This window comes from Mastigoproctus giganteus, chromosome 5 (genome assembly GCF_048544385.1).
Source record: "Mastigoproctus giganteus isolate SK-2022 chromosome 5, ASM4854438v1, whole genome shotgun sequence".
In the NCBI taxonomy this organism is placed as follows: domain Eukaryota; kingdom Metazoa; phylum Arthropoda; class Arachnida; order Uropygi; family Thelyphonidae; genus Mastigoproctus; species Mastigoproctus giganteus.
In genome coordinates, this window is record NC_143579.1 from 94,680,598 (window position 1) to 94,698,936 (window position 18,339).

General features: G+C 39.8%; 1 protein-coding gene across 1 annotated transcript in view; it reads left to right on the forward strand.

Annotated features, from left to right (window-relative positions):
• Positions 1-9,939: 9,939 nt before the first annotated feature.
• LOC150085574 (catenin alpha-like) overlaps positions 9,940-18,339 on the forward strand; it is a 707,146-nt gene continuing 698,746 nt past the window's right edge. The window contains exon 1 of the mRNA XM_090373354.1: positions 9,940-10,028. The gene's annotated coding sequence lies outside the window, so the exon portion shown is untranslated. The remainder of the gene's footprint in view (positions 10,029-18,339) is intronic.

Here is an 18,339-nt window from a genome sequence, read left to right on the forward strand (position 1 = left end):
TTAACTATAGATGCCGCGGTTATGGAGCAAGCCTACAAGAAGCGAAACAACATGTGCACAGCCTACATCGATTACCGCAAGGTCTTAGACTCCGTGCCTCATAGCTGGCTAATTGAAGCGCTGAACATCTACAAAGTCAATCCGATAGTGACAAACTTTCTAGGAGAAACGATGTCAAAATGGAGTACCGCCATTAAGGTTGAAAACATCACAACCAGGCCAAGCCCCATCAGGAGAGCAATCTTTCAGGGAGATGTCCGGAGGCCAGTGCGGTTCTGTATAGCACTTAACCCACTATCTACCATGCTCAACAGTAGCAAGTACGCATACAACCTCAAAGAAGGAAGGAAAAACTTGTACATCCTCGCCCACCTGATGTACATTGATGACATCAAGCAATATGCGGGAACCGAGAAGCAACTTCAGCAACTAGTCCAGATCATCGAAAAATACAGCAATGATATTAGGATGGAATTTGGTCTAGACAAATGCAAACCCACGGATTGCGTCATGGAAAATTAGTCAACCGAAACTACCAGATGCAGAGTAATAAAGAGATTGAAGCCATGGCAAAGGGAGAGGCCTACAAATAGTTGGGGATGATGCAGGCTCAGCAGTTACAGCACAAGAAAATTAAGGCCTGCCTGACCGAAAAATACTATGAGAGACTCAGAATCCTGCTGAAAGCAAAGCTGAATGGAAAGAACACAGTTAAAGCCATACACACCTATGCAGTGCCAGTGCTAACATACTCCTTCGGGTTCATAGATTGGATTAACACCGAGCTGGTAGATATCATAAGAAAGACAAGGAGAATGATGGCCAAGAGCCGCCAACACTACCCGAAATCTGCCATGGAGAGACTGACAATTTCCCGGGAAAAAGGAGGAAGGGGCCTGATAGACCTCATTGAGCAACAGAAGACAGCGATAGTTAACCTGAAGGATTACTTCCAGAAACACACAGCAGCACTCCACCAGGCCATAAGGAAGATAGACAAGCGATATACTCCACTCAACCTAAGCGAGGAGTCTCCCCCAACTAGGAGGCACAAACGAAGCTAGAAAGGTGGACAGAGAAGACACTCCATGGCAGACGCTACAATGATCTCCATCAAGAGCACATAGATAAAATTGCTTCCAATGCATGGCTCACGAGCGGGACATTCTTCCCCGAGACTGAAGGATTCATGCTCGCCATTCAAAGCCAGGTATTCAACACCAGGAACTGTAGAAAATACATCGCAAAGGAGCCTGGAGTGTCTGATGACACATGTCGACGATACCACCTAGCTTCAGAAACGATCCAACACATCACTGCAGGATGCAAGTTGATCACTCACACTGAGTACATTCATAGACACGACCAGGTAGCCAGGATAATACATCAGAAGCAAGCAAGGAAATACCAGTTGTTTGAAAAAAGTGCACCATACTACGTGTACGAATCCCAGGCAGTACTAGAGACCCCATCTCAAAAGCTATACTGTAACCTCGTCATAATAACTGATAGGACAATCTCGAATAACAGACCGGACATAACTCTCGTGGACAAGAAGGAAAAGGCTACCTATCTGATTGACATAACGGTACCCAACACTGGCAACTTGCAGAAATCCCATGGGAAAAAAAACAGGAAGTACACGAACCTAAGATCAAAGGAGATCAAAGAGATATGGCATGTGCAACAAGTAACGACCATTGCGATCGTCGTGTCAACCACAGGTATGTTGCCAAAGACCCTACATAACAGCCTAGCAGCAATAGGTCTCCCAGCGAACACCTACAAGGAACTCCAGAAAGTCGCAATCCTGAACACCTTTAGGACAGTCAGAGAGTTCCTCGACCAACAGTAACACCAGCCATAACAACAACCACCCTGTTTACTTGGTAGCAATACCGGTCAGGAAGTGAAACCCCCAATCAGGGACAAATAATATGAAGAGCAATAATAATAATATTTAGCGTTGTAGGTGTCTGTTTTTGTGTTAGAGGAGTTGTTGGTACCCACAATTGTCTAAGATCCGGAAGAGTTGCTAGTGTAAATTTTATGGTTTTTTTTTTTTTTTTTTTTTTTTTTTCCTGGAAGATGTAAGGTACTCAGTTGAGAGTTACGTAGGCGGATTTGAACAAAAGTTCAAATTGAACTAACATTCCACCTTCAGGTTTAATAAAAATGTATCTAAGTGGACAATATTTAAACAGTACATACCCTCTGCCATTATAAAATATCGGTGTAAATACACCGTAGTGAACTTATAATGAAATAAAAAAAAAATGAAAAACTACATAAGTAGTGTAAAGGCATCGATTTAATTTTGTCATGTTGTGACTACCTTCACAACTAGTTACCATGTATCACAGTATCTCGAATAAGTAAAGCTTCACTAATAGAGAAGGCTATTGTCACTTGTTTTCACTTAGCAGCAACACCCAAACGGCACCGGTTCAAGGCTGGCCTATCATCAGTGGGTGGGCAAGTACCCTGGTGTTACAATCATGCCAACCCAGTTGTGAAGTTATTTCCACAACATAAAAGAACTCTTTATTGTATACAAAAGGCACACGCCGTACACAATACCTTTCACGGTTACAAGCCAGGGGTTTACAATAAAGGCTAAATATATACTATAACATTGGTGTAGATACACATAGTTTACCCATAAATTTGAACTACGTATGTAGTGTAAAGGCATCGTTTTAATTATATCTCATATTGTGGGTGCCTTCACAACGAGAGGCTGGTATTGCCCTACTTCAAATAAATAACGCTTCTTTAGTGTAGAGAAGACTACTGTTATTTATTTTCAGCGGATACCACCACCCAGACGATCGTTTCGAAGCTAATGGGCTTTATCATCAGTGGGTGGACAGGACAGGCACCCTATCGTGATATTTGGTGAATTGAACTGAATTTAAGGGGTCTGTTGAAATCGGATTGATTGGGAATTCCATTGGTTTTGTGTATTCTGGCTGAGCAGCGAACCAAGTTATATGATCGAGCCAACTGCTCAGATTGAGTGAGTGAGTCGATGGTGTCCTCTGATTTGCTTCTATGGAAGGGCTTCCCCTTATTTATGGTAGCCTCTAGATGAAGTTTTATTGCCTCCCTCTTGTTCCTAATAAAAAGTGCCCTAGAAGGCAGTTCTGTCTGAGGGTGAGCCGGAGTTTTTCCACCGCTTGTGCATGTTCGTGGAAGCTTTCAGAGACTTTTAGACTCCACTAGGACTTTGAATGCTCTCTAATGGTTAGCTTCTTTGTTGCCACATAGAGGGAGAGAGATCGTGACCATCCATCTTGTCATTAGGTCAATTCCGACTTCAGGGCCGCATTCCTCAAGAACATTCCATGGGATTGTATGCGTCACATAAACACACCTTTCAGGATTGAGATATTTGGGCGCTGTAACTTTCCTCCTGCCAGAAGTGATGGGTATTTCTATCTGCACAGAGAGAGAGAGAGAGAGAGAGAGAGAGAGAGAGAGAGAGAGAGAGAGAGAGAGAGAGAGAGAGAGAGAGAGAGAGAATGATGGGGTTATGATCAGACTGTATGTTGCTTGTCGGGTTTTGATTAGCTACACAAGCTACCTGATGCGAACGCGAGGTCCAATGTGCTTTCACCCCTCGTGGATAGTGTGCTCACCATTTTAAGACCTAATATGGTTACATGCTGACTCAGTCTTCTCTTGAGGCTCCCCAGGGTATTTGGGAGATTGAAATCACCACGGACGACGTGCTTTACTGATGAATGGAGATGGTTAAGCAGCCAATTGAGGAGTTCATCAACTACTTGTGCGTCTGGAACTGATGGGATATATACACTGCGACAATGTCGAGAGAAACGTTCTGGCTGTCGTTGTTTTTAGGTTTTAGTGTGACTAGAACTGCTTCGATACTGAGTGGAGGAGAGAAAATACCTGCTCATTGAACAAAATTGCAACTTCTCCTCTCCCCCCTGCGGTTTTCTCTAGACGTGCACACCATCTGATATCTTGGAGGCCAAGCAGAAGAAAGTGTTTCTTCACTGGGATCAAGCCATGTTTCTGCGAAGCAAACCACGTCCATTGAACTGGATAACAAGTGCTCCTCAACTTCATTTAATTTGTTCCTCACGGATTACACATTTTGAAATAGCAGCTGGAATTAAGCTGTTCTCTTGACCTTGACGAGGGATGTACACTGTCTAACCCATCTGTGATATGTCGCTGGTTTTCGATATGTTGAAACCATGACAGGGATCGTAAAATTCGGGGATAGAGATGACGGAGATTTTGAGTAGTTTTCAATCTTATTATTTTCAATCACCGTTGAGAACCCCTTTCCATAGGTATGTTAAGGGCGAAATATGGAATTACTCTTTTGGTACGGCCATTCCCATCTAGAGCAGTTTTGTTGTTAGTTGGGAATAGAGATACGTCGTCTAGTCAGAGTCTGGACTATTGTAGACATTTCTCAAGGGTATTTGAAGGTATCGCTTCTTTTCTGCTTCGTGTTTCATAAAATGGCCTGATGATGGTGCCGAGGGGCCATTTGGTACACGTTCCAATCCTTTCAAATTGGCTTCTTCACAATAGATGCTAAAAGAAGCATAAGATGTGCTATGAGTGTTCAGTCTCTAAATCTTTAAATCCAACTGGAGTTCCTCAAACAGTACATCAGTGAGGAGTTTTGCTGACGTGTCTGGGGCCAAACGCGATACAAACAAACTGCTGGGGGAAAGTCGGGGTGATGAACCAACCAGGTTGGAAGGCTGAAGCTTCGAAACTAGTGCGGGGCCCGTCCAAGTGTTTTTCGTCTATTCGAACTGTCTTGCCTTGGTAGTCTGGACATTTTCCGGTTTGGCACCCAGAACCAAGTTGGTGGCAGGCCTGGTAGTGGTCTCGGTTTGTTTAGGGCTAACTGACGAGTGAATTCCTGGGTGCAGTTCAAGAGCATATGATGTGGCATTTTGGTTTCTGTACTGATCAGGGTTTACTTGGTCAGGTGGCACATGAACACCGTTTGTTTCCTTGGGCAGGTTTAGCTTGAGCATACTTAAATAACATTTAGCTCTCTGAGAGGGGTGTTCAATGCAATCTCTTGTTTCTCTATTATGCTCATAGACAGTAATGGGAGGCGTGTTCGCGACTGCGCCTTTCTGTCGGTTTTCCGCTTCAACGCCAGATCTAGTCGTCGAGAAGAATACACGTTCAACACAATATTTTCCCATTTGAGGAGACACAGTGTCAACATCCCTGCTAGCTAGTTTTGAGGTCTGAGGAACCTGTAGAAATGAACGTAATGCGGATCTCTCCGATAGCATAATATTGCTCTTCAGGTCTATCATCTCGTTTTTCAACAAGATCATTTCCTCGTTCTGTTCACGAAGCTCTTGGTTTATACTGAGTAGAGTAGATAAACAGTCATAAATTTTTGGTTTCTCCTATAAATTGAGCATATACTCTTCAGCCTGCATAGCAACAGGGTAAACAAATTGGGTAAAAGCTTCTGCTATTACGCTACTAAGGTATTCAGGTTGCTGAGATGTGAGGTATGTGTTTCTTCACTCACTGCATCACGGAGATCTGCGTGTACGCAGAAGCTACGACCGGCATTTTGGTAGTTGTCAGGACGGACTGGTTCGGGGAACTCAGTCTCTGGGTATCTATAACTCTTCGACACCTCTACTTCACTCTGTCTCTACTCGAGACTCTTTATGTACCTCCTTGCATCATTGTTTCCGGAACCAATCCCACCAGGCTCTTTTCACCTCCCCTTACTTCTGTCTCCCCCTTTCCCTCTCTCTCTCGGGAAAGAAGTGCTCAGGGCTCTGTGAGATGGGTTGCCTGAACGAGACCCATGCCACTCTGACCCCGGCTTGACCCGCCCTGATTCATACGCCTGTCTCTCTCATGACCTCGCCTGGGTGACCTCCCCGAAGGGGTGCCGTCTGTGATTGGCCTTTCACGCCCAGGATGCTGGCCTTCATCCTCGCTTTCACTCAGCATTCATATTAACTGCATAGAATTTAACAAATGGCTACCCTTCATACAGGGTAACCAGTATGTCAGGGAACACCATTTGTTCTGGAACTGCTCCTGTCCTAGGTTCTCTAGCTCTAGTCTGAAAAAGAAAAGTAGACTGCATTTAAACATGTGATAAAAGTCACTAATGTTCGGTTTGATTGACTCATTTCTCATCCGCCGTATCAGATACTTTATCTCTAACACGACGAACAAGAGATTCAATCGTCGCCTTAATGGAAAATTGAACTGGTTGTAGACGACATGTTCCCAATTCAGAGAGAAGCAAAACAGCTTCTTTACGTTTCGCCAGATCTCCCTTACCAGCCTGCAGCTCCAGAAAAGATGTTTGATTGTTTCTTTTTCTTTGTTGCAGCTACGGCAAGGTTTAACCATACCCACCTTGAATTTGGAAGTTACTGCATCGACTGGGATGCGGCCGTATACCATCCTCCAGGCAAAATCCTTGCGTGATCTGCAGCCTGGAGTTTTCTGTATTGCCAGGAAGCACGTGTCGATCCGGATACCTAGGGAGCTCAGCTCCGGGTTCACTTTTCCTGCAGTTAATAAACTGTCTACTAGTTTATAGATTTTTCTCTCCCTCCAGCCCCTGAAATCCATTATTGCCCCCTTATCCTTTAGGGCCTTCTAACCATCGCCCTGTAGAGTAGAGTGCTTCTGGCTGCAGCAAGTCTCCTTTGATATTTTAAACCCAGGAGAGTGATATCTTATATAGTAACCGACTGGATGACCACTCTCCGCATCTCTACCGCAGAAGCTAATAGTCTTACAGAGCAACAGTCAATCAAGTCGGGGAATGCTATAACCGCCTTCCTCTCGGTTCCTCTGCTCCCATAGCTACCTCGTGATGCCTGTTCCCCCAGAAGGTGGCCATCATACTGGTTTGACTTCCACATAAGTTACTATCTATGTATATAAGACTAAAGTTATACATTAGCATTGGCATGCTAGGTCCATGACTATGGACCTGGCAAACAGGGAGAGCACACCTGTTAATCATTGGTCAAAGGTGATACGCATTTTCTCCCTTATCTGCCCTATTTTAATTACAGGAAGGTGTCTGTAGTGTACCCCTAACAAGGTGGTAGTTTCATTTGAAGGAACCACGTTGGTAATTCTGGAGTGGTCCCAACCTCCGAAGAGCTTTAGGAAGGACTTCTGACTACTAAATCGCAGCCCTGACCATTCCTCAAAGGTCTCACAGAGGTGGATCGCTATGTGAAGAGACATGGTATCTGCCAGGAATAGGGTCACGTCGTCTGCGTGGGCGATGGACTTAATTTGAAGTCTTCCCCCACCCGGAACTGGCACTCACTTCAACTCTGTATCTTGATCAAGTTTCTGTAACAAGGGTTCTAGATCTAATGCAAACAGAATTGTGCTCATTGAACAGCCCTGCCGCACTCCCCTCTCCATACCAATTGGTTCAGTGAGGAACCCATTGATACAGAGTTTATTTCTGGCTGAGCTGTACAAGCACCTAATAGCCCCCCTCAATTTGGTCCCACCCCTAACTTGATAAAGACATCGAACAGATAACGGTGTCTGACCCTATTGAAGGCATTTTCTATATCGGCCTGTACTACTACTATGTTTAACTGCTGGTTTTGTATTTGCTGCAGGAGGTCGCTGAAGAGGCACGTGTTCATTAAGACACTACGACCAGGTACAGAATGGGATTGGGTACTAGTAATTACCTGTTTGATATTGTCCAAAATTCTATTATTAAGGAACTAGGCAAAAATCTTGTAGGCTGTATTCAGCAGGGAGATAGATCGCCAGCTGCCAATTGTTACTGGATCTCTGCTTTGCTTTAGAATAAAGACTGTAGTAGTTGCCTCAACAAATTTACAGTTGACTTTTGCACCATTAAGGAGGGAATAGAATACTCCCAGCAGTATCGGTCTGAGGAAGAACTAATACCGCCTGTAGAATTCAATTCTGATCCCATTCGGCCTGGGAATTTCCTAAGTTTGCATTGTTTCATTGTCTGTCGAGTTCTGCGCTTGTTATTTGTGCATCCTGGTTTTGTCTTGAACCGTATGCAGGGCCGTGCCGTGCTATGATACAGAGAGGCGGCCGCATCAGGTGGCACCGTAAGGGGACGGCATAAGTAGCGAAATCAAAATACGGGAAATCAAAATAGGGGCCGCATTTCGAAGACTTGCATCATACTGAGAAAATCTACCTGACCGTATGTGTTGGCAATCCCACATGTATTCGTGCCCTTCGTCTTCAGGTTGTACCAATTCCCTCCTGTGATGTGTTGTAAATGCCTCTCTTATATTTTGTATGTCTGTGTGTCCCCCTGCAGTATTCCCGTTATGTTCTTTCCTGCCTGCATTTCAAGCTTGTGCCTTTCGAAGAAGGCAGCGCTGACATGGTTGTAGTTGCCAGGACAGATACAACAACACGATTTGTTTATAATAGTGGTGTCGGGCTGTGTTTGTGAACACACAGCTTTTCCCTTGCCATCGTTGGGTGGGTCATTTGTCCAGAATCGCTGATATTCCAAATGAAGTCTAACTTCCTGATCCAAATTACCTTCTTTATTCTCCAAGTCATTGTTTCGCATATCAGTGAAACGGTGATGGGTTACGGAATTGCCCTCTTTCAAAGTATTAAATATTTCTACCAATGCATTATCTTCTCTTTGCGAAGGGGGAGGGTATCATCCTCCCCATTGGCCGTTGCTGTGGTTCCTATTTGTTTACTCTTTACACAACATTTTCCCAGGAATCTTTCCTTTTGCTCAGTGACAAGCGAGAGAGGCTTGAATATCCCGAGCATAACAGGCATATTCTGTGCTTTGATTTGCTGCAGATTAAGGTTTCATCTGAAGAAGTATGACAGAGGTCACATGTCCCAGCAGTTACTGCGAGTGTTGTGTTCTTAGTCTGAGTCATTATTGCCGTTAGCAAGCAGCTCGCTGTTATTGCTGAATTAAAAGATTAAAAGAATTAGAGTCCCTGAAGAAGGGTAGCGGCCGTTTTCGACTCCTGAGGCTAACTAGTCAAATAGCTCTATTCCTGCAGGATCAACGATAACCTTGAAACAATGTCAGGCGGTTTTATGACCAACGTCCATAGTTCAATTACTATTAATATAAAAATAATTCATAAATAATTACCTGATTAAGGCACAGGTCAAAGAAGAGTATCACTGTGTAATTGGTATCCCTAGGATCATGTAGATACTACGCAAGGAACTGTTCATAGAGAATTTCATTCACCATTAAACGCACAAGCGGAGCACATAAGGTTTGCGTCTTCACCGACGCTCAACACAGAAGTATACATGAGAGATGCCAAATGTGTGCAAGGTAAACTCAATATTTTAAAATTATAATATATTATGCCTTGATCATTTATATTTTATTTACGTATACCCCTACCATGAAAAAATAAAACAATGCACACTGTTGACTGACAGTGATTCGCCTTTCTGCTCAAAATAATACGACGGAGATGAACTTATTTTCTGGAGTCTCCATACATAAATATAATACTTGTAAAATAATAAGAGAAGATTACCTCAACATAGTACGTAGAATACTTCCATAGTATCATACGGAAGTGTTCTAAGTACTATGTTGAGGTAAACTTCTCTTATTACTTTACAAATATTGATATCAACGTAGAACATATTGAGAATTACAGCTCCGGTTCTCACTATATAAAGACAATACGTACATCCCTTCCTGCTTTGCAACACATCGTATGAACAAGTGATGCTGTTAGTGAAGGAGCATCCCATTTTATAAAAAGAGTTGGTGTACCTAATAAAATGGCCGTTTAGTGTGTGTACCTAGTAGATAGAAATTTTGAAATTGTTAAATGATACCGCTAGAGGGTTATCGGACGCTCTTACAGGAGATGAGCGCGGCAAATATTTTTCTGTTTTTGTTTGGGTGGAAGAATAAATAAATTATTGGGATTTTTGTCAAATAAGTTTCACTGCTCAGTTTTACGAATAGGTATAAAGCGGGGAATGTTTACTTAGCATAGGTAGTCAATTCATTCTGTTTTATTTTGATAATTGATTTTCGGAAATAAAGGGAACTGTACTGTTTTTCTAAACTACTATTGGAATCAAGACTACTGCAATGACAGCTAATGTCACAGATGATAATTACAGTAATAATTTAATTTTACTTTCATTTAATTAAGACCTAACAGTGCGGGCGAGTTGTAATTTCTATTAACTAAATACTGTATTTCTCAATAATGCTTCAAAACTTACGAAGACTGCACAAGCAAATTATCTTGGACAGTTTACTTTTTTTATACAAAATCATTTCACTTGCAGACTTTCTACCGTGTTTCCTGCTCCCACATGGAATTATTCCAAAAAAAAAAAAAAAAAAAAAGCCTTTTTCTTTCCTTTCAAAATTCGGTTACAGCCTGGTGGATAGTGGAGCAACTTAATTGTAACTGCCTTTAGGGCAGAACTAACATAATTCCTACCACAGAGTATCTTACTTCTCTTGAAGGAAGCATGGGTGTTGAGACTAATGAAGGGGAAAAAGGACGCTGGATTGAAATCCAGGTGAATTGCATTGCATTTGCTGTTGCCTCTTCCTCTGTCTCTCATTCTAGGAGAGAGGAATGGGCAGCAGCAAATGCAAAGGCCCCTTGGCAGCGTAGAGGTTTGATTATGTAAGATACAGTTAATGATCATTTGGTCCCATGGCTATGACCAGCCTTAATATATTTGAATAAATTAAATGGGTTGTGTTGATATTCTACACAGAACATCTAAAATAGAGTTGTCTAGCTTCTTGGGAACATGGTTCATGTATTAATGAAAATAGGAAATACAATAAAATAATAAAAAGTATAGAATGACATAATAATACAGTTCGAGATAGAAGTAATATCTTTGAAATCTACGTGGTGTCTGAAAAGTCCCAGAATATTCAAGTCAGACAATTACAGTACATTTTTTTTTTTTTTTTTAGGTTATTGTTATTTTATGTTGTCAATGTTATTTATTGTATAGCACTTGTAATCCAAAGCATCTGTGTATAAGCCATGACAGGCATAGTCTGCACACAGATGCCAGATTACAAGATATTTTCCTTCATATGTGGTGTGTTATATTGTATTACACGGCATGGGTAAATTGTGTTGAAGATGTACTAAAGTAATGGTAATTACGTAATTTTCGGTGATTGTATTGAAGTTATAACCGCAGTTTTGTCTTTAATATAATTTCATGGAGAATTGTTGTAAATTGTCATATCCAGAGCCCATGGAGGCCACTGCATTGTTGAAGATTGCCTATCTACTGATTTGAAAGAATACATTAGATAATTCTGAACAGCAGTTGCATTAAGAGTGTTTTTTTGTGTTGAAAATATCATCAGGCATTAAATAATTATCAAACATCTACATCATTTAAATATAATAAATTAAAATAAAATGTATTTGAATTGTATTGCACTGAATATCCTGCAATTTTGGACACTGTAGAAAATGATATAGGCAAAATACAAAACAAGATTATTTCTTTGCACAAGTGTTGAAGGTGAGTTAATAAATAAGGCAGATTACAGTCTTTTGCTTGCTCGAAACCAGCTTATTGCTAAGTGTGGGAATATATGTTATTTCAGTGCAGCCACCTAAGTATTTATTCCATTAGAGAATAAATTGTTTTATAATGAGTGCAGAAGTTAACAATGCATTGTATTTCAGATGATCCATCACAGTGTCCACATTGTTCTATAAATCTGACTGTGAAGCATTCTCATTGACTGCCTCTACTATTAACAAAACAGAACTTCAACCTTGCTATCACTGGTTACTCTTCATAAACCATAATTCTAGAAAATCTGATTGGTGACAAGTCAAATATTTCTGAATTTTTTAACTTTCTCAGGCAAACTAGACTTTTTAATCTTTTTTGATTTCAGTTTTTTTTTTTTTTTCTGACCATGAAAATTTCTCTTTTCTTTATATAATAAATGAATAAGTGCATTATAGTCAAAGCAGCTTATACACCATTAAACCCCCATAACAACGACAGCAGTGTATTTCAGGGATTACATTAACTTGAATTTGTTCTTGAGGTGCTTTTTTAAGCGAACTTTTATCTTTTAATATCATTAGATCACTTAAACTATTTTCTGATGTCTAATTTTTTGGGCCTGTATTGCAAATGTGGCGTTATATCAGATTTCAACTGCTGGATATAATCCAATGTTTGCTATATGGGGAGGAATATTGGGGTGATGCAGGATAACTTCTTACAGTAAATCATGTTTGAAGCAGCAGTTTTTCAGAAGAAAAATTGCTGCCACAAGAAAATTATATTATTGCTTTTGTTGTATAATAGATAGCAATAACTAGTTGGCCAGTGCAGTGAAATTGTGTCACCAACAGAGGTTATATAATTTAGCAAATTTAGATACTGTAATACAGGTCAGCTTTTGTAATAAATGTGGATTGGAGGAGATCTGTTTTCTCAAACTGCATTGTTTACTGTATGGGCCAGAAATATTGAAAATAAAAATCTAGGTGGTAAATTGAATTGAAATGATGGAAAAGAGAAACACAACCAGTATTCCCAAGTTGTCAAACACTGACCATCCTTTAAGAAATCTTTTTATGCTCAACACAGGCTTAAGGTGGCCAAGGGACTTTACATATTCATTGCATATAATATACACTGTACTTGTTTCACAGTTATAAGTGGACTGTGCACTTTTGTTTGTTTCCATGTATTTGACCCTAGAATCAGCTCTTCAGAAAACTGATTCATGCAGCCAGTTATGATTTTCTGGGTATTTGTCATCTAATTTTTATTTTGATTGTAATGACTAGGCACAGAAACTCACAAAAATTTGTTTTAATAGCTTTTATTTCCCACATGAAACATTTTCTTTCCTGAGTTCCATTCATTCTTTGAAAAATTTCAAAGGGATGGGCAAATTTAGGCTGAATTTCAAAAATAACTGGTGAAAGAATCTTTTTTTCTCCAGTCATATGTCTGATTCTTCTTATCAAACTAGAAATAGTTTTAGTCCTAGAAATGCAATCTAGAAGATTCACCGGCTAAAATTATTGTAAAATAAAAATATTTATGTGCATTTTCACCAATAAAAATATTTTTATTGTTATATATAAAATAAATAAATATATATTATTTATTGGTATATTTTTATAAAATATGATTTACTAGGTATCTTGTTAGCTAATTTTTATTTTGATAGTAATTTTCAGTGAATCTTCAAGGTTATTTGTCAGTTACCTGGCTTTCTAGGCTATTTTTATTACAGCTTTATATGAAAACATTTATATATATTCCATTATGTTATAAAGTATTTGCAATAATGTTATATAAAATATACTTTAAGTGAACTTTTTTAATTTAAAATAAAATACAATTTTTTAAAATATATTAATATTAATTTTAATTATTTATACAGACACACCCAATGGTGGTCTCTTATAGGGGCTAAACAGGCTATAGCCTCCCATGATCAAAATAATGTGGAATTTTTTTACTGCTACATGTTGATTCAAGCTTAATGATTCTCTGAAAACTGAAATTTAGCCCTTTAATGATTCTCTGAAATTCAGGCCCCCCCTTTAGTCCCCCTTTAGAAAATCCTGGGACTGCCACTGTATATTTATATATATTTACCAATAAATATTTCATTATTGTTTTCATAATGTGTTGAGTGAAGGTGAATTAGTATTTTAAGACTAAGTTTTGAGTAATATTACCACTTTATTGGTTCAGAGTAAAGGTTAAATGGTTTAAATTATTTACAAAACTGTCTCTAGTAGCTCAGTAATTTTTTACAATAATTGTTGCTCTTCATTGTTTAAAATTCTGTTTTATGATGTGAATTTCTTATGGGTCTTTTCATTTAGCCAGTTTCAGCTAAGTGAACCCCCTCCCATATGGAATTACTCTTGTTTTTTTTTTTTATTCTACACATTTGTAAGCCAGCCTCTGAGCATATGTATTGACGAGTGCAATAGAAGTTAGCATTAGTAAAGGCATATGATGCAAGAAAGCAAGCTTATATAGCATCAGCCAAAAAGAAAAAACTCATTTCACCCATTTACTTGCTCCAAATGTTGTCCAGTTCTGCCTTGAATTTATTTAAGCTATCAACTTCTGTGACAGATGGAAGTTTGTTCCAGCAATCAACCACCCACTGGCTAAAGGCAAACTTCCACACATCTATCGTACAACTGTCTTTCCTCAAATTGAATTTATGCCTTCTCAGGCGATTATTCTAAGCAAGAGGAAGAATCCCATCAGCATTGAGCATGCTCAACCATTCAAAGCTTTATATACCTCAATCAGATCACCTTACAGGTGCCTCATCTCCAGACACTGTAATTTGCAAAACTTAAGCCTTTCTTCGTAAGCGCAACCTTTGATCCATTCGCTAATCTTGTTGCCCTTCTCTGTACTTGTTCCAGCAGCTCTACATCCTTCTTAAAATGAGGCTTCCAGACCTGTATACAGTACCCAAGGTGTGGTCTGACCATTGCCTTATACAAGGGGATAATCACCTCCTTATCCCTGCTAGAAAAATTCCTGTATATCATTGACAAGACACCATGAGCTACTCTTTCAGACCATCTGCACTGCTCAGAAAAAACTTCATATCTGCCTGCACAATTACCCCCAGGTCCTTTTCACTCTCTACCACTGTCAGTGTAGTACTACACAGTTGATACGTTACTCTGGGGTTACTGCTTCCCATATGCAGTACTTTACATTTGTCAATGTTAAATTTCAGTTGCCATCTCTCAGACCATCTGCTCAACTTTTCTAGATATCCTGTTGCAGCAGCATACTGTCATTAGTGTCATTAACAACCCTGCCAAAGTTGGGTTGGCAATCTGATCCTAAGTGATCAACATGATTTTAAGTAGGGGAAGGAAGGGTTGCTATATAAAAGAAACTTGGGTCAGAGCAACACTGCCTTAATTTTCAATCAGAAAATTAAGGGATTGAGAAAAAAGGTCATTGGTGAGGCTGACTGGCAACTAAAATATTAAAGGTTTTTTTTTATTGTTATTCCCATAGCTTTTCCATGATTGGTCTGTAGCTTGAGACATTGTGCACCATGATGTTCATTTCTCCTTTGTTTCTAAAAATCATGACTGATAGCTTCTCTTAGTAAAACTCTCATTACTGACAGTTACTGTGACTCTAAAGCTTTATATGAGAAACTTTTTTTTAAATTTTTTTAAAACAAATTTTAGATAAACAGTGTTATTTAATAATTTCAGGTTTCCTAAATGCTTAATTAATGAATAATTAATTAGGTAACATTACCTTATTTAGTGTTTTTTTTTTTTTTTTTTTGTAAACAGGTTAAGCTGATTTTCTTGAAACAAATTTAAAGGCTTTAATTTTTGTTCTTAAATATGGGATATTCCTTTTGAGAATAATGCCTTACACTTGTAATCTAAGTAAAATCTGAATCCAAATATAAAACTTTGAATCAAACCTTGCTAGAATTAAAATATGTTGTACCTATCACTTTAATGCCTATCTCTGATAGTGTAAAGCCACCTGTCACAGGGTTATCATCCCCTCCATTAGAAAGCAAGCTATACTGTTTCTTATAATATGCACACATCTATAATGTAAAAATAATACACATCACAGTTTACAGAAACTGAATAAACATAAAGCAAACTATCAAAATATACAACTCTCAACATGCAACCCAAAATCTAAATAATCATTTGTTATATAGAAATATATTTGCAATATTCCTATCATGGCAATGGGGACTCAAGGGGATTACAATTCTAAATAACAAAGAAGTGGGTACAAATAAATTTCATTAAGAACAGAAGAGGAACTAGGGAATATAGCTGGATATTACACAACATCTCGAGATCTACTGCTGATATCATGCTGAGATAGAGAATTCAACGGCTGGTTTGCCTTGCTTTTCCCTTGGATGAGATCATGCGGTGGGGGGGGGGATCATCATCCAAAGCATTTACAATGGGCAGAATCTCCTTAGGCTATGCAGTGGTTCTCAATCAGTGTGCCCTGGTCCTTTACAAGTGTGCCATGACGTTTGGAAAAACTCCAAGTTCAATGCCAATCACTATTTAAGTGTGCTGTGAATGTGTCTTTAACTTCAAGTGTGACTTGAGTGATAAAAGTTAGGAAACCACTGGTCTGTTGTGTGGAGGCAAGGTTGTGAGTGCAATTTTTCTGGAGGGATCCTCATGGCACATATCCTAAATGTTTATATCTGAGATGCATCTCACCACCATCTGCAGCACAAAAGGGAAAAACACCAGTCCAGAATGAGAGGAGCTCCAACTATGGAATCTTTAGTGCAGCTGCCAGATTGCTGGTAAGAGGTGTAGTTTGTGAGTTGGCCATTTCAAGTACCAGATTATTCAGGGAGGGTTTGTTTGTTGGGGGTTAACTTCAAGTGTGACTTGAGTGATAAAAGTTAGGAAACCACTGGTCTGTTATGTGGAGGCAAGGTTGTGAGAGTGCAATTTTTCTGGAGGGATCCTCATGGCACATATCCTAAATGTTTATATCTGAGATGCATCTCACCACCATCTGCAGCACAAAAGGGAAAAACACCAGTCCAGAATGAGAGGAGCTCCAACTATGGAATCTTTAGTGTAGCTGCCAGATTGCTGGTAAGAGGTGTAGTTTGTGAGTTGGCCATTTCAAGTACCAGATTATTCAGGGAGGGTTTGTTTGTTGGGGGTTAACTTCAAGTGTGACTTGAGTGATAAAAGTTAGGAAACCACTGGTCTGTTGTGTGGAGGCAAGGTTGTGAGTGCAATTTTTCTGGAGGGATCCTCATGGCACATATCCTAAATGTTTATATCTGAGATGCATCTCACCACCATCTGCAGCACAAAAGGGAAAAACACCAGTCCAGAATGAGAGGAGCTCCAGCTATGGAATCTTTAGTGCAGCTGCCAGATTGCTGGTAAGAGGTGTAGTTTGTGAGTTGGCCATTTCAAGTACCAGATTATTCAGGGAGGGTTTGTTTGTTGGGGCTGATGATACCCAGACTTTGCTCTATAAAGGATGATGGGATAGATGCACAATGTTACATATCTGATTCGATTTCACTTCAGACTGTTGTGACACTGTCTGCAGATGAAATATAGATAATATCATTGCTGTAAATTAGGTAGTTGCTTTTACTTATCATAGAAGAGGGCCGTGTCAGCTGTAACAAGTGCCGAGGAAAGAACTCCTATTTTGGGTACATCGGCAGAAATATCACATGATAGGAAATTGTTGTCACACTTAAACAGGGTATATTTCAAAAGAAAGGTTATAAGGTTCAGTGTTGGGTCCATTATTGTTTTCTGTATTTATAAATAATATTGGTGATAGTATATCAAGCTTAATGTCCAAGTTTGCAGACGATACGAAGGTTGGTAGGGCTGTTTACTACTGATGCTATGCTGCTGCAACAGGATCTGGAAAGTTTGAGCAGATGGGCTGAGAGGTGGCAAATGAAGTTTAACATTGACAAATGTAAAGTACTACGTATGGGAAACAGCAACCCCAGAGCAACGTATCAACTTTGTGGTATTGCACTGACAGTGGTAGAGAATGACAAGGACCTGGGGGTAATTGTGCAGGCAAATATGAAGTTCTCTGAGCAGTGCAGACAGGCTGCAAGAGTAGCTTATGGTGTCTTATCAATGATATACAGGAATTTTTCTAGCAGGGATAAGGAGGTGATTGCCGACTGGGCTAGTTGGGTTGGGCAAAGTGCCTGCCTGGCAACCCAAAGGTCGCGGGTTCGAATCCTGCCTCGGTCTTGGATCAAAGTACTGCAAAAACCTTGGGAGGTGCATTATGGCCACAGAAGCTGATGCGCCAACAACTACCAAAAAAAAAAAAAAAAAAAGGAGGTGATTATTCCCTTGTATAAGGCAATGGTCAGGCCACACCGTGAGTACTGTATACAGGTCTGGAGGCCTCATTTCAAGAAGGATGTAGAGCTGCTGGAACGAGTACAGAGAAGGGCAACAAGATTAGTGAATGGAACAAAGGGTTGCTCTTATGAAGAAAGGCTTAAGTTTTGCAAATTACAGTGTGTGGAGACGAGGCACCAGTGAGGTGATCTGATAGAGGTGTATAAAGTCGTGAATGGTTTGAGCATGCTCAATGCTGATGGGATCCTGCCTCTTGTTCAGAATAATCACCTGAGAGGGCATAAATTAAAATTGAGGAAAGATAGATGTGCAGAAATTTGCCTTTAGCCAGCGGGTAGTTGGTTGGTGGAACAGACTTCCATCCCTTGTTGTGGAAGTTGATAGCCTAAATTAAGGCTCA